Genomic DNA, 13,487 nt, shown 5'->3' with positions numbered 1-13,487 from the left:
ACCACAGCTACACATCTTTTAAATACCTCCAGGGATGGTGATTCCACCATGTCCCTGGGCAGCCTGTTCCAATGCTTGGCCATCCTTTCAGTGAAGATATTTTTCCTAATACCAATCTAAACCTCCCCTGGCACAACTTGAGGCCATCTCCTCTTGTCCTGTTGCTTATTACTCGGGAGAAGACACCTACCCCCACCTGCCTACAGCCTCCTTTCAGGGAGTTGCAGACAGCAATAAGGTTCCCCCTGAGCCTCCTCTTCTCCAGGCTAAGCAGCCCCAGTTCCCTCAGCCGCTCCTTATAGGACTTGTTCTCCAGACCCTTCACCAGCCTCTTTGCCCTTCCCTGGACACGCTCCAGCCCCTCTACGTCCCTCTTGCAGTGAGGGGCCCAAAACTGAACACGGGGTTCAAGGAGCGGCCTCCCCAGTGCCGAGTACAGAGGGATGACCACTTGCCTTGTCCAGCTGGCCACACTGCTTCAGATACAAGCCCAGATGCTGTTGGCCCTCTTGGCCACCTGGGCACACTGCTGGCTCATGTCTCACGTTCAGCTGGCTGCCAGCCAGCACCCCCAGACCCTTTCCCACCAGGCACTTTCCAGCCGCCCTTCCCCCAGCCTGTAGCGCTGTGTGGGGCTGGTGTGACCCAAGTGCAGGGCCCGGCACTGAGCCCTGTTGAATCTCATGCAATTGGCCTTGGCCCACTGATCCAGCCTGCCCAGATCCCTCTGCAGAGCCTTCCTGCCCTCCAGCAGATCAACACTCTCCCCCAAGCTGGTGTTGCCTGCAGAGTACTGAGGGTGCACTCGATCCCCTCATCCAGATCATTGATAAAGATATCAAACAGAACTGGCCCCAGTGCTGAGCCCTGGGGAACACCATTTGTAACAGGTTGCCAGCTGGACGTAACTCCATTCACCACCATGCTTTGGGCCCAGCCACCCAGCCAGGCTTTTACACAGTGAAGAGTACACCCATCCAAGCCATGATTAGCCAGCTGTAACTGCTACACTATGTACTCGGTTCTTTGAAATGTAATACTAACTTTCATTGCACTGTGGATGCATGTAACAATTTATTAGTGAACTAGTTCCAGCAGAGTAATTTATCACACTTCCCTGAGCATGGTTCTGTGTGGATACCATGAGAGATTGGTATCTTGTTAGAATGAAGGTCATCAGTTACATTTTCTAGTAAAGGGTTACTCTTCCCAAGTTGGCATCAGATCTAGTAACTATGTGCTGTTAACCAATAGAAGGATTAACAAGCATCATTTGTATGATCCATATAGTCACTTCACACTTGTCCGTTTTCCAGAACTTTTATGAAGTAGGTAGAAGACATTACTGGAGCTATGATGGAGCAGACCTTTGCAGTCAAAAGGCTAGGCACTCAGCTAGTTTGTAATTCAGTGAGACACATTATCTATTTTGACAGTCTTCATGGTTAAATAGTCTGGCTCTTTTAATACCTAACTCTGCTTATAAATAGAAATGAAGTAGTCAAATGGTCCAGTCTCGACAGCAGAATAATGCAGAGGTTTGGATATGTCCAGAGCTCACATATGCCTCTTCCCTTCAGTGGAGTGGGAAGAACAAGGTAATGTGGTTGAGTCAAGTGGAACTTGAAAACACTTCTGGCATGTGTTTGCCTTGAGGTTTCAGTAATACATGAAGAAATTTGATATATCTGAGCTCTGCTTGAGGCCTGTAAAACATAGTGGGTTTCTGACCAAGAAAAGCAATTATTTGAAAAGCAAAACAGTAGACTGAGCATCCACAAAAAGCTGTACTTAGAAGACCGGCTCTGCAGTTTGCATGTGGTGTGGAGAAGGAGGATGGGACAGAAGGAAGTAGTCCTGGCTTCTAGTTCCTGTCTCTTGCTCCAGATAAAGTATTTTAGCAAATAAGGTTCCCCCGTGAAATCTAGGCAAAGGGCTGGAACCTCAGTATAAGCCTCCAAAGACAAGTGTAGGCTCTCTCCTACATTCGCACAACTTAACAGGAAGGGTGGACATCCTACTCTTTGCCACTGTCAATAAGACATGTCTTCTTGAAGACAGGAAAGCTCATTTTGGGTTGAAATGTGTGTAGAAGGTGCATCCCTCAGCAAGTAATACACTTACTTTGATGTTGCATAACAGTTGATAGCAAGAATTTGTCTTTTTCTTCCACCATGTGTTACAGTAAGCAGTCCTGAGAGGTAAGAGCTGACTCCCTAAACACCTAGGCACTCTTTGGGCTATAAGCTGGGAGCTCCAGTCTTACACAGGGAACTGATGGAAGTGACTTTAGTGCTGCATGTATGTGCCTTACAGGAGAGGAGTAGGGTTCCAGACATACTCCTCTTCTTATTATGCGCAGTTATTTTTTGCTTAAATATCACCGCACTTTATGGTCTGCTCCTTGGAAATCGAGTGTTGTGTGAGAGCTGTGATTTTCACTTTGGGAGCCAGGTGTCTGAAAACCCTGTGCAATGTCACACCTGAACCTCCTGGTGGATACAGGCCTAATCCAAACCGAGCTTTTCTGAATGTACATGGAACAGCCCTGTGTGGTGGTCCTCAGGCAGCATCCAGGTTGGAGTCATCTCAGCTCTGCATCAGGTACTTGGCCTTGCTCTTGTGACAGGGGGGTGGAGGCGTCCAGACCCCTTGAACAGAGGCTGTGTTGTGTGAAATATGTAACATATCTCTGAACCAGGATTCATGGCTGATCCAAAGCTAGAGGTTGAATGTAACCTGGTCTCGCTGTTAATCAGAACCGAGTGCCTCAGGACAGGCATGCTGACAGAGCTGGTCAGCAGTTCCACTCCGGGACTCTGGTGTGAAGGTTCATGTGCGTGGTTACGGATAGTCTGGGCAGGAGAGGTTCTTCTTCCATCGCAGTGGTGGCTGTGCCTAGTGCTGCAATGGACTACAGCTGGATTATAAATAAACAGGCATGGCCCAGAAACCACCAACATTTATGAATGTTATCTGTGTAGCCAGCGTTTTTGTGTTGGGAGCAACAGGGCAGAATACTGGAATGTATTTATTTACTAAGTATTTTAGAAAACGAGTATATATTCTGCAAGTCAGAATTAGAGGTACCTTATTTAAAATCTGACAGTGGCATCAGATACATTTACTTGGACCAATGCCCTTATACTCCGGGGTAATGTTTTAAATCTGTATGACATTTCATTGTGACCAGCTTACGTGGTGGCAGCCTCTCATTTTCTTAAGAGACTGTTCTGGTCCACGTTACACACACACTGGTTCAAGTGTTAGCCAAGAAGCTAATTTATTTGGATGTTCTGCATGAGGTAACACTCTTGCATTACTGTTGTCACTGTTGTAACAGTATGGCCAGTTTCTGTCCTACCCATCTGGTGTATGGTCCCTCGTCAACACTCCAGTGCATGCATGATGAGTTTCTAGTTAAAATCATCTCAACTACTTGCAAAAAACTGCCCTATCCAATGATAAGCATATATGAATAGATAAATAGTGGCTATCAGCTCACCATTTACTTCATGTGTGCAAAACAGGACCCACCTGGGTTGTTCCCAGGGCTGTGGGGAACTCCCTGCGTCCCCAGTCCGGGTCACACAGACTCTTATCTTGTTAACACAGACTGGGACTGTCTGGGGAGTTCTTCTGTGGATCCCTCAGACCTCTGGTGGAGCTGGGCTTGCCTGGGGCGGGTTCCTGTAGCTATCAGTCAGTTATCTCATCTGGACAGAAACTAGCTGAGGAGTTCCCCGGACTGCCCGGGGAGTTCCCACCTGTGACTCGGCATGCTGAGCATGTGCAGGGCACAACCCTTGTCCCCAGCTGCATTATGGTTACAGCTACATGTTAACTTGGAGTGCATGTGCATGCACCTACCTGGTGCATGGTGTTGGAGTACTAAGAGGTTTATTTAGCAGAGGACAGTTGATACTTGGGCATTGCCTGGATGTGATCAGCCCAGCTGCCCAGTAGGCTATGTTCCTTCATAGGCACGGATGGTGGTTTGTTTGTTTGTTTTTGTTTTGTTTTTGTTTTGTTTTTTAATGTGCTGGGCTGCCACATATACAAGCTACTACCTGAAAGTGCTTTTGCTGCCCTGCAGAATCCAAAACACTGTGCTCACTGTCAGTAGTACTGGTCACCAGTACCACACTTTAGCAAAGGTCTCTTTCCTAGAGTCATCTGCTGCTTTCTTAACTGCAACAACAGGTGTTGCCTGAGCCTCCTGTCTCTGGAGAAAAAAGGATAGCTTATTGTTGAACTTGTGATGTTTATTTTAAAAGTCTATTTACTGTTTGTTGGTCAGTGTGCATTAGCCTGATGAAGAGCATCTAAATCTGATGAGTTTGATACCTGGTGTGGTGTCAGGTAGTTGTCGTAAAGTGGCTTCCTGTAATACGTAGCGGGATGTAAATTTAAACTTCCTTACAGTTAATCTCCTTCTTCATTTTGCAAGTGAAAGGAAAAGCAGTGAGCAAAACAGAAATACAGCAAACAGCAATGCCTGAAAGATTAGTTTGGAAACTCAAGAAATGGTTGAATGTTGGTTAGAGTAAGAAGGGGTGAGAGAGATTTGAGCTGTGCTTGCCTTCATGAGCATGTAAAGCAAGATAGGGCTCCACACCATTTATTCTTCAGGCTGCTCTCTCCAAAGACAGTCTCCAGGTAGCAGATGAGATGGTTGTGCTTCTTCCACCCAGTGCTCTGTCCTACAGGGGTGCTGGGAAGTCAAATGTGCACCACACTGAAATTGCAGCTCATGGAACTTATTCATACAGAGTAGAACAAGTGATTAAAAAGTTAAAAAGATTTATTCAGTGCTAGCATTGCTCAAAATCAGTACTTCCTATTACAAACTAAGGTGTAGGAACAGTGAAGGTGGGAGTGGTATAATGGACAACCTCTCCAAAGCTGTTATAGTGGAGACCTTGGTGACTTTAGTTGGTTGGAACAAATAGATCACAATAGTCAGAATTACAGTATCTAACCTTTAGAAAAGTTTGAAAGACATATTAAAGCAAAAAAGGTCTTTGAAAACTATGATTGATATGAACTGTGTAAGAGGAAAAGTATTTGGATTTATGCTAACAGTAGTATGGCTGCATTTGGAGGGAATGAAAACGTCTGTGCTGTTTCTCTGAGGAAGCCAGGAATGTTTCTCTAGCAAGCAGTGGCAATGGCTGTTGCTGCAAGAGTGAGTGCAGGTGTGTGGAAAGCAGCCTGATCTAATGCCTAGAGAACTGCCTAGGGATCCGAGCACCTGAGTTCATCCCCTGGGGTCCCCTGCTGCCTTGCTGCCTGCCCTTGGCCAGCTCACCTCCCCCTGCCTCTCACCTACAATCAGGAAACAAATCCTTAATTTCCTTTGAGACTTATTCATGAGAATGACAATGAAAGCAGGGAAATCTTATCATCTGGGGTTGAAATGCCACACACCTAGTGAATGCTCAACCCCCCTTGTATTATTTAGTTTAAATGCAGTTAGCTTATATCAGGGTTTTTCCGATGTTTTCTTTAGAGATGTAAGATAATGAGAACTTTTTTTTTCCTCCTGAAATACAGCTCTTTATAACACACAGTGCCTTGCTTGAAATATTGTGCAAAGAATAGTCTTGTTTATGAGGACAGTACAACATGTTATATCACCTTTCATTGAACCACGTGCTTTATAATTAATGTACAAAATTATGTCCTCTCTTTTTTTCAAGTGAAGCTTGAATAGCAGTATCCTTTGCTGTAGTCTAATTACAGAACATCCTTATCTTAGTAATAACTTTATGAATATACTTTACCTGCCCCTCATAAATTATCCTTGAGCTGCTGCAGCAGTGAGTTGAGGAAGAAAATTTGCTTTAAGCAGAAGCTGAAGGTAAGCCTGATTGGAGACTTGAGCTATTTTTCATGATATGGGTTTGCAGCTGACTTGGTTTGTGTGTTGTTGGTAGTTTGGATGGATGAAGAGGTGGGATAAAGCTCCCAGTGTTTCCTTCCCTTACCTTCCCTGGAGAGAGGGAGAATAGCCCAACTGAGACGGTATCACTTAAAACAGCCTGCCTTGCTGCACTGGTGTGAGGAGTCATTCAATACTGCTTGCACAGTGCTCAGGAAACAGATTAAAACTCTTTTTCCTACAGCCATGGTAGGGCAGCACTGAGGCTGCTGTGTCTCAGAAGACTGTAGCGCCTTTCTCATTTGCATTTCCAGCTTTGTCACCATGTTGCTGAGATACCTCAGTCATGGGTTTTCTAAATTCAGCAATTTAGAAGGCAGCTGTTACCTTATTCATAAAAAAATGGAAGAAATGAAAAGCACTCTAACTTTTAGAAACTTCTCTGTAGTTTTGTTTTCAAATTTGATCTGTCAAAATTGCTCCCCTCTAGTGGTTTTCAGACTGTTTCTAAACATGAAAAAGCTGGTGCAATGCTAAATATTCTGAAGTTTTAAGAAAACCGTTTCCTTGAGAAAGTTCTGTACTTAATAAAGTGTAATTTCTTTTGGGGATAATTAACTTACAAAGTGCTAGGGACTTTCCAGCCATCAGAAACCCTATCCTAAAGCTCAGTTTAGCACAGGCAGCTGCAGAACAAGTCTTAGCTTCTTAGCTGGCTATCCCAAACATTGTCTAGAGAGCTGCCATTCCTGCCTGGTTGACTGCAAGGCCACTGCTGCAGAGAGCATACCAATCATGCTGAAATGTGTAAAATTAGCATTTAAGCCAAAATAATGAGATAACCTTCTGTGCAGTGTATAATCCTAATAAGATTAAGCTTTAGCAAAGAAAAACATAAAAGATATAACCTAATAAAATCATAATCTATTCTGAATAAACTGTATTATACATATTTGCTGAATGGATTATATAAGTTTAATGAAATTACACTGTCTTATAAGCAGGATACAATAAGTAGTAATGGCAGTTTTTCTATACACAGTGCAAGAGAGTAAGGAAGAAGATGGGGATTATTAGAAAATGGGTTTAGTCAAAACAATTTTAAATCAAAAAGATAAAGACAAAAATAGAATAATAATTTCTTAAATACTGCGACAATGAGCTTAGTGTTTCTTTAAGTGTATTAGCTAAGATCAAAGTAAGATATGCAAACATGCATAACTCAAAAGTATCCAGAAAATACCTGTAGTTTTTAGAGGAAGAGGGAAGATGGGATTGACATGGTGTTGGAGCAGAATGATACAGCTAAAAAGAATGTAAAAGATTTGAGAAGATTTAACACTTTCTCAGCATCTGGTCAAATTTTTGTTGATATTGCTGTAGTATACTCTGTATTTGTCCATTCCATGTCTTCATCTGATACATGGTAGTGGATTCCTTGCTGTTAGCACTTCTGAGCCAGATGGCATACACTCTGTCATGCTGAGATCATGCTTGAAATGTCATCTACGCAACACAGCTGAGATATAGTAGCACTTTAAAATTCATTTCTCAATTGTTGTCCATTACGGCAGGTTTTTTGTTGGGGGTATTTTACCCATGTAAAAAGAATAACTAAATATGCTTTTTTTTGCCTTTACAAATGAAAGCATTTCCAAATATTTTTGATAGTTTACCAAATTTCAGCTTAGCTTGTTGTATTAAGGAATATGTTTGTCCTTATAGTAGTACTAAAATTAAGAAGAAAACTGCTTTTAAAACTATGTTATCACAACCATGTTACCTCTCCAAGAACTCTGCTGCATGTTTTTGAAAACCGTTACGAGACAGTCAAGAATCATGTTAAGACAGAACGGTCTGAGACTTAACCTCTCCAGTAAGTGTAACGGTAAGGGTTTTTCCTGGGTTAAGTGAAGGGAAGATGGAGAGAGAAAGGAAGAGGTGCAAGAAGCATGTTTATATTATTCATCAATTTTTTCTTTATGTAATGTGCTGAAAATTGTGAATTAGAATAGATGCTGAAAGGCAGTGCTACAAAAATTACATCTTAGGGGCCACATCTGTTCTGGTTTTCTGGTTTCTTATTTAAGTTGCTTAGTTTGCACAAAATGTTGCTTTTCTGTCTGTCCAGATAAAAACACATCTTGTGTTCCAGCAGGCAGAATTTTAAAATACATCTCTCGGAAACGTAAGGTCTAATTAGCTTACACAGCTTTGTCCCCATTCCGCAGCTCCATAGTAGGTGCTGAAACACTTGGGCTTAAACAATGTATAAGAACTAGACCCGAGAGTCAAATGGGTTTCTTTTCCATGCATAATAATTTCATATTAGACTTCATTCTTTTGTGCATCTGTAACATCTCATTGGTTTAAACCCCATCCTTAGTTATATCTGGGCAATACTGGTGGGCTTAAAAGAAAAAGACTACAGGAGGTTATGTAGAAAGCAAAAGTTTATATTTAAAGGCGTCCCTGAACTTAAATCATATGATTAGGCATGTTTAGATGATACATGTCATAAGACTAAATCATGAAAATGAAGATTAATTTCCAAGTAAAGACTAGTCTTCATGTGTGACATCCTGGTTAGAGGAGCCTCCCCCCTGCTGAAGGCTGTAAAGGGAGACATGAGTCATTGTTTTGGATGAGGGCAGTGCTAGATATTTATAAGGCTGTCCATCTATGCACTTGCTGAATTTCTAATGGTTGTTCTGATAGAAATAGTGTTATGTTTTACTAGTGGAGTTTAATTTCTGATATGTGTAAGTGAAAGAGAAGGGAGAAATAGGAGAAATATGTATTTCAAGATTCCTAACCAACAAACAACTCAAAGTAAAATAGATGGCGATTCTATTAAGTATTTCTTTGGCTTTTCATTCTCTTGTCCTTTACTTTTCTCCTATGTTGTGTATTTGGTTTCTCAGGCTGCTGGCTTTTGATAGGCAAGGGCTGTCTTCCTTTTCCGTGTTGAAGTGGCCTATGGCATTGTTGAAACCTGCTTCAACAAACAAAACAAACTAAAATGGCCATGGCACTGCAGCTGGTGTGGAAGAATATATGATACGAGGTCTGACTGCGTGCCCCAACTCAGTGTCAGTCAGTGAATGTCCTGGGGTGATGCTGCTCTTTTACCTCTGGCCTTTAAAATACAAGTCATCTTCCCCATTCCTTGTACAGAAGTAATGATTCTGAGTAGCACACAGTACTTTTTCATTATGTTTGCACTTCAGCTTTAATTAGTTGTAGATTTAGTGATTAGACATATTACACTGGCTTGCATTTTAGTACTTAAAATGCTGTTGCTTCTTGCTTTTATTTCTTGATGTCTCTCATTTGTCTGTAGACAGAAAGATTTGCCTTTTCCTTATCTGAAGTCAGTAGCTTCTCAGACACAAAGATTTAACACTTGATTATGTGTTGTCCAGCTTCTGCTTGCTTTTATAACTTACAAACATACAGTGAGGGGAGGAGAAGCGACAAGAATAGAAGCAATGTGCCTGTGAGTAACGCTGGAATGGCGATGGACAAGAAGAATCAGTAGCTTCATGCAGTCAAGAGCAGTAACAGATTTAATGATCTGTCAAAAATACCTTGTTTTTCTCAACTTAAACGGGACATACTGTAATATACAGTAGTATATTACAACTATAGATAACTGAGCTGTTGTTATAGGGATGTAGACAGTCCTCACAAACCTGTGTACAGCCTGATACACTACAACCCAAACCAAGCGTGATCCCAAACCAGAGACCAATCAGAGTCTTGTTTACAGTGGGCAAAGAGATAAAAATTGGTCTTAAATTACTTCAGTTTCTTAAAATACAGTGCTCTTAGTTGCTGAAGCATAGTACATTTGTACATGAACTCCTAGAGGCTGAAGGAATGAAAGCCAAAGTGACTTAAGGTGACAAGGAGTAGTAACAGACACTCTTGAGGTTATAAATCATATTCCTGTTGTTTGAAAAGGAAAATCAGACCACATTCTATATAAGGCAGATTGTAAAATCTGAAAAACATGAGAAATGACAACTTCCAGAAATTTGATTTTGCATGGCGGTAGAGTTAAACTTTCATCTTCCTGCAGAAAGCCACGAGTTGTCTTAAGCATGAGTATTGCTTTGATGAGTCAGGTTATGCCTGCCTCCCACCCGTGGGCTGGTGGCCCATCCCCAGGGAGGTACCTGATGCCTGGGGCTGGGACTGCCCCAGTGCCCCTGGCTGCCCTGCTCCTGGCTGGGGCTGGGCTGGGACCTGGCAGCACCCCCAGTTGCTCCCAGCCCCCAGGGATCATCCAGGGCTCCCTGACACCTTACTGCAAATTAGTCTTCCTATAATATGGATTATATTTGCAGATTCTGAAGTCTCTTAAATGCAGTCTTACTTCTAAACAGTGGGAGCTTACCTGGTCAGTGAGGTGCAGGTACATAACGCATATGTGCATGCAGACACACACACACGTGTGCATGCGCTTCATGCACAAACGTGGCATTTTGGAATGTGTAAATTTGTGACTTCATTTTCCATATATTTCTTGCTGATTCCATGAGTGTTACTCCCATGTTTTATTCTGGCAGCACTGTCTACATGCCAGCCTACCCAGATGCCTTATTTCATAGAGGGGTATCTGAAATAATCTTGAAAATGGTAACTTGAGGACAGTTAGTTCTCCATTTTCAAAGGTATACCCATGAATAGTAGTGTTTGCATAGACTTTTCCAGTTGTTCTGCCCAGGGCACTAGGGAATGCTTCTCATTATGAGGGTGAGCTTGGAAGAGAAAGAGTCCGTGGGAAATGAGATCCTAGATTCAGCACATTTCATGGGAGTTTTCTACATTGGTAAGAATAGTGACAGAATTTCCACTGACCTCAGTGGTACAGAGATTTTGTCAGTGCTGTGGAGCCCCACGGCATGGAGGAGAAGGGAGTCTCCGTGCCCTGAAGTTCATCCATTTAGTTAATGACTAACTATGTTTTCTGTCTGACTCTAAGAAGTCAAATTAGGGGGAGTACAGGGAGGTCATTAGTTGCCATCCTGCAGTGAGCACCTTGTGGAAAAACCGTCCTACTGAAGCAATTCTTTATTTTCTTGTAGGAGACAGACATGTACAATTAGTTTATTTTATTCTAGTCATTCATAAGGAACAATATTTTCTGCTATATAATCTGAATAGATCTCACTGTTTGGGAAGGTTTCTGGGCTGCTTGGCTTCATCTTCTGTTCATAGCTGTTTTCTCCTGCAGCAACTTTACAAGTATTTTCTCTGCTCAGAGTTTTGTATTACTAAAACACCTGTAGATAGCCATTTCCATTATTTGTCATTATATTATCACAGCTTAAGGGTACTGTAGTGTCAGCTATAGTAGCATGGCCCGTCTAGGCTTCAGTGGAGAAAACGGGGTCAGCCGCAAGTTAGTATGTTCTTAAGATTTTCTTATTTTTGCATACTTTGCTTACAAGTTTCTGAATCTATCACTGTTACATGGTATAAGGAAGATGTGGCTGTTTTCTGTCAAATTTGTTTCTGTCCTTTTTCTAAATTACTGTTTTCCTTCAGGCGATAGTTAAAGGCAAAATTTGTAGATATTTCCTCTGAAGTGATGTTATTTCTTGTATTTCCAAGAGGGGGAAAAAAAAGACAACTGTTTGTTTAACATCTTGGGGATGTTTCATGTATAGATTCACCACTTGCAGATTTTCAAAAGAAGGTCCTTGTTTTGAAAAGAAGATCCTAAATGTGAGGTAACACCAGGGCACTTTTGAGAATATTGTTTCAAGGGAGTTTCTACTCCCTTGCTGTGAACTTTTCACATCTGTTAGGCAGCACTCATACTGAGGAGCATGGACTTACTCATTTCAGACCATAAACCACCAGTAGCTGCTTGCTATGCTTTTACTATACCAGACCCACAAAGGACGTAAATTGTTACTGACTCTGGCTGTTCAGTTTATGCTGCTGAGACTCATGCAGCTCTGGAGGTCCTCAGTCTAATCCTAAATCTTGAAAGGTGTCAGAAGAGTTTTCTTGCACATTCTAGAAAAGAAAGGAAGTATTAGAGGGAATGTACGTACATTATTTGTATGAATAAGCTGGAACTGTTCCTTCTTGCACACTATATGATTTTTTCATTGGCTCTGAATGTTCTCAATAAATATGTAATCTCCTCCTTCCAATATGAATTTTGTAGAATAGGTTACTTCATACCTACTCTCTGAAATCCTTGGGTACTTTCTTCTCCTTGAGGAGTTTTCAGTTATTCCTGATGATATTGTTACATTTTCCCTTGAAGCAGTGTGTTCATAACAGGATAATGGGGAGAGAAGCTGTTAGATTTGTGATTGATTAGTGGATGTACAATCTGAATTCCCTTGGAAAGTGGGCGTGTGATTGTTTGAGTGTGTTTCTTTGGAGAGAGACCATTTCAGGGAATCATAGTTAGAGCTGCAAACAATCCATTAGTCACTCGTCCAAGCCCTGCCAGCGTAATACTGTTCCCTGCAGTACATTATTGAGTGTTTTGTCCAATATCGGTTTGAGTGACTCAAGCCATGAGGCTTCTACCACTTCCTCTGAGAAACTATTTCATGGTCTGACAGAGCTCACTGTTAGGAAATATTTCCTGGTACTCAGCCTAAACTTTTTAACACCCAGATTGATCTCATTACGGTTAGGTATACTTTGTTTTTTCCAGTCCTGTCTGAAATCTTTTTCCTTCTTTGGCATTCACACTCTTGAGTGAATAGTAGATGGTATCATATCTCCTCCTAAGTCAAACAAATACATAATTAGTTCTTCTATTCCTTCTCTCCAAATAGGCCATCTGTTTGGTGGAAAACAGGGCTGAGTATGGGAAGATTTTTTTCTACTAAGTGCTTGTTTCAAACAACTAATACAGAAAAGTGCATTAGGAATTCACGTGATTATGTAGCTCCAAAGAGCCCCAACTTTTGTATGAAGTGTTTTTCAGAAATTAGGTAGAAGACAGTAGGTTTTTCAGGCAGTCATTTGAAGTCTCTAGCACAGTATACAGCTCTAGCATTAGTAGTCTGTAATATTTCATGGCATCAGAGAATGTTTTGTAATGCTGCTTCATCTATTTATCAAGCAAATTATGTGAAACTACAGCCCCAAGAGGGGAGAGTAATGGCAGCAGAATTGCAAGCAGATCCAGGGGCCATTTGGATGTCTGTTGTTCACAGCTTTACAGCCAGAATTTACAAGTATTTGGGTCATATAAGGATTGCTGAGGAAGGGAATGTACCATCCAACCATTACACATCTCTGGATTTCTTTCTAGTCTAGTAGCCAACATCTGTTTGGTATTTCCTTCCTTCCTTCCTTCCTTCCTTCCTTCCTTCCTTCCTTCCTTCCTTCCTTCCTTCCTTCCTCCCTCCCTTCCTTCCTCCCCCCCTCCCTTCCTCCTCCCCCCCCCCCCCATTCCAGATCAGTGTCCCCTAGCCTAAGGTGGTTACTTATGATCATCTACATTCTGCAAAGTTGTACACACATAATAAATTGTGTTTTGCAACATCTGGGTATGTGCTATTCTTACGTCTTACAGAGGATCTGCTGCTTAGTCAGAGGAACACTTAAATTTACAAAG

General features: G+C 41.9%; 1 protein-coding gene across 8 annotated transcripts in view; it reads left to right on the top strand.

Annotated features, from left to right (window-relative positions):
• Positions 1 to 13,487, top strand: part of AIG1 (androgen induced 1) — a 127,987-nt gene that overhangs the window by 24,563 nt on the left and 89,937 nt on the right. The gene's annotated exons all lie outside the window — the stretch shown is intronic.

The sequence above is a fragment of the Falco punctatus genome (genome assembly GCF_963210335.1).
Source record: "Falco punctatus genome assembly, chromosome: 5".
Lineage (NCBI taxonomy): Eukaryota > Metazoa > Chordata > Aves > Falconiformes > Falconidae > Falco > Falco punctatus.
This window is presented reverse-complemented; position numbering and strand designations above follow the sequence as displayed.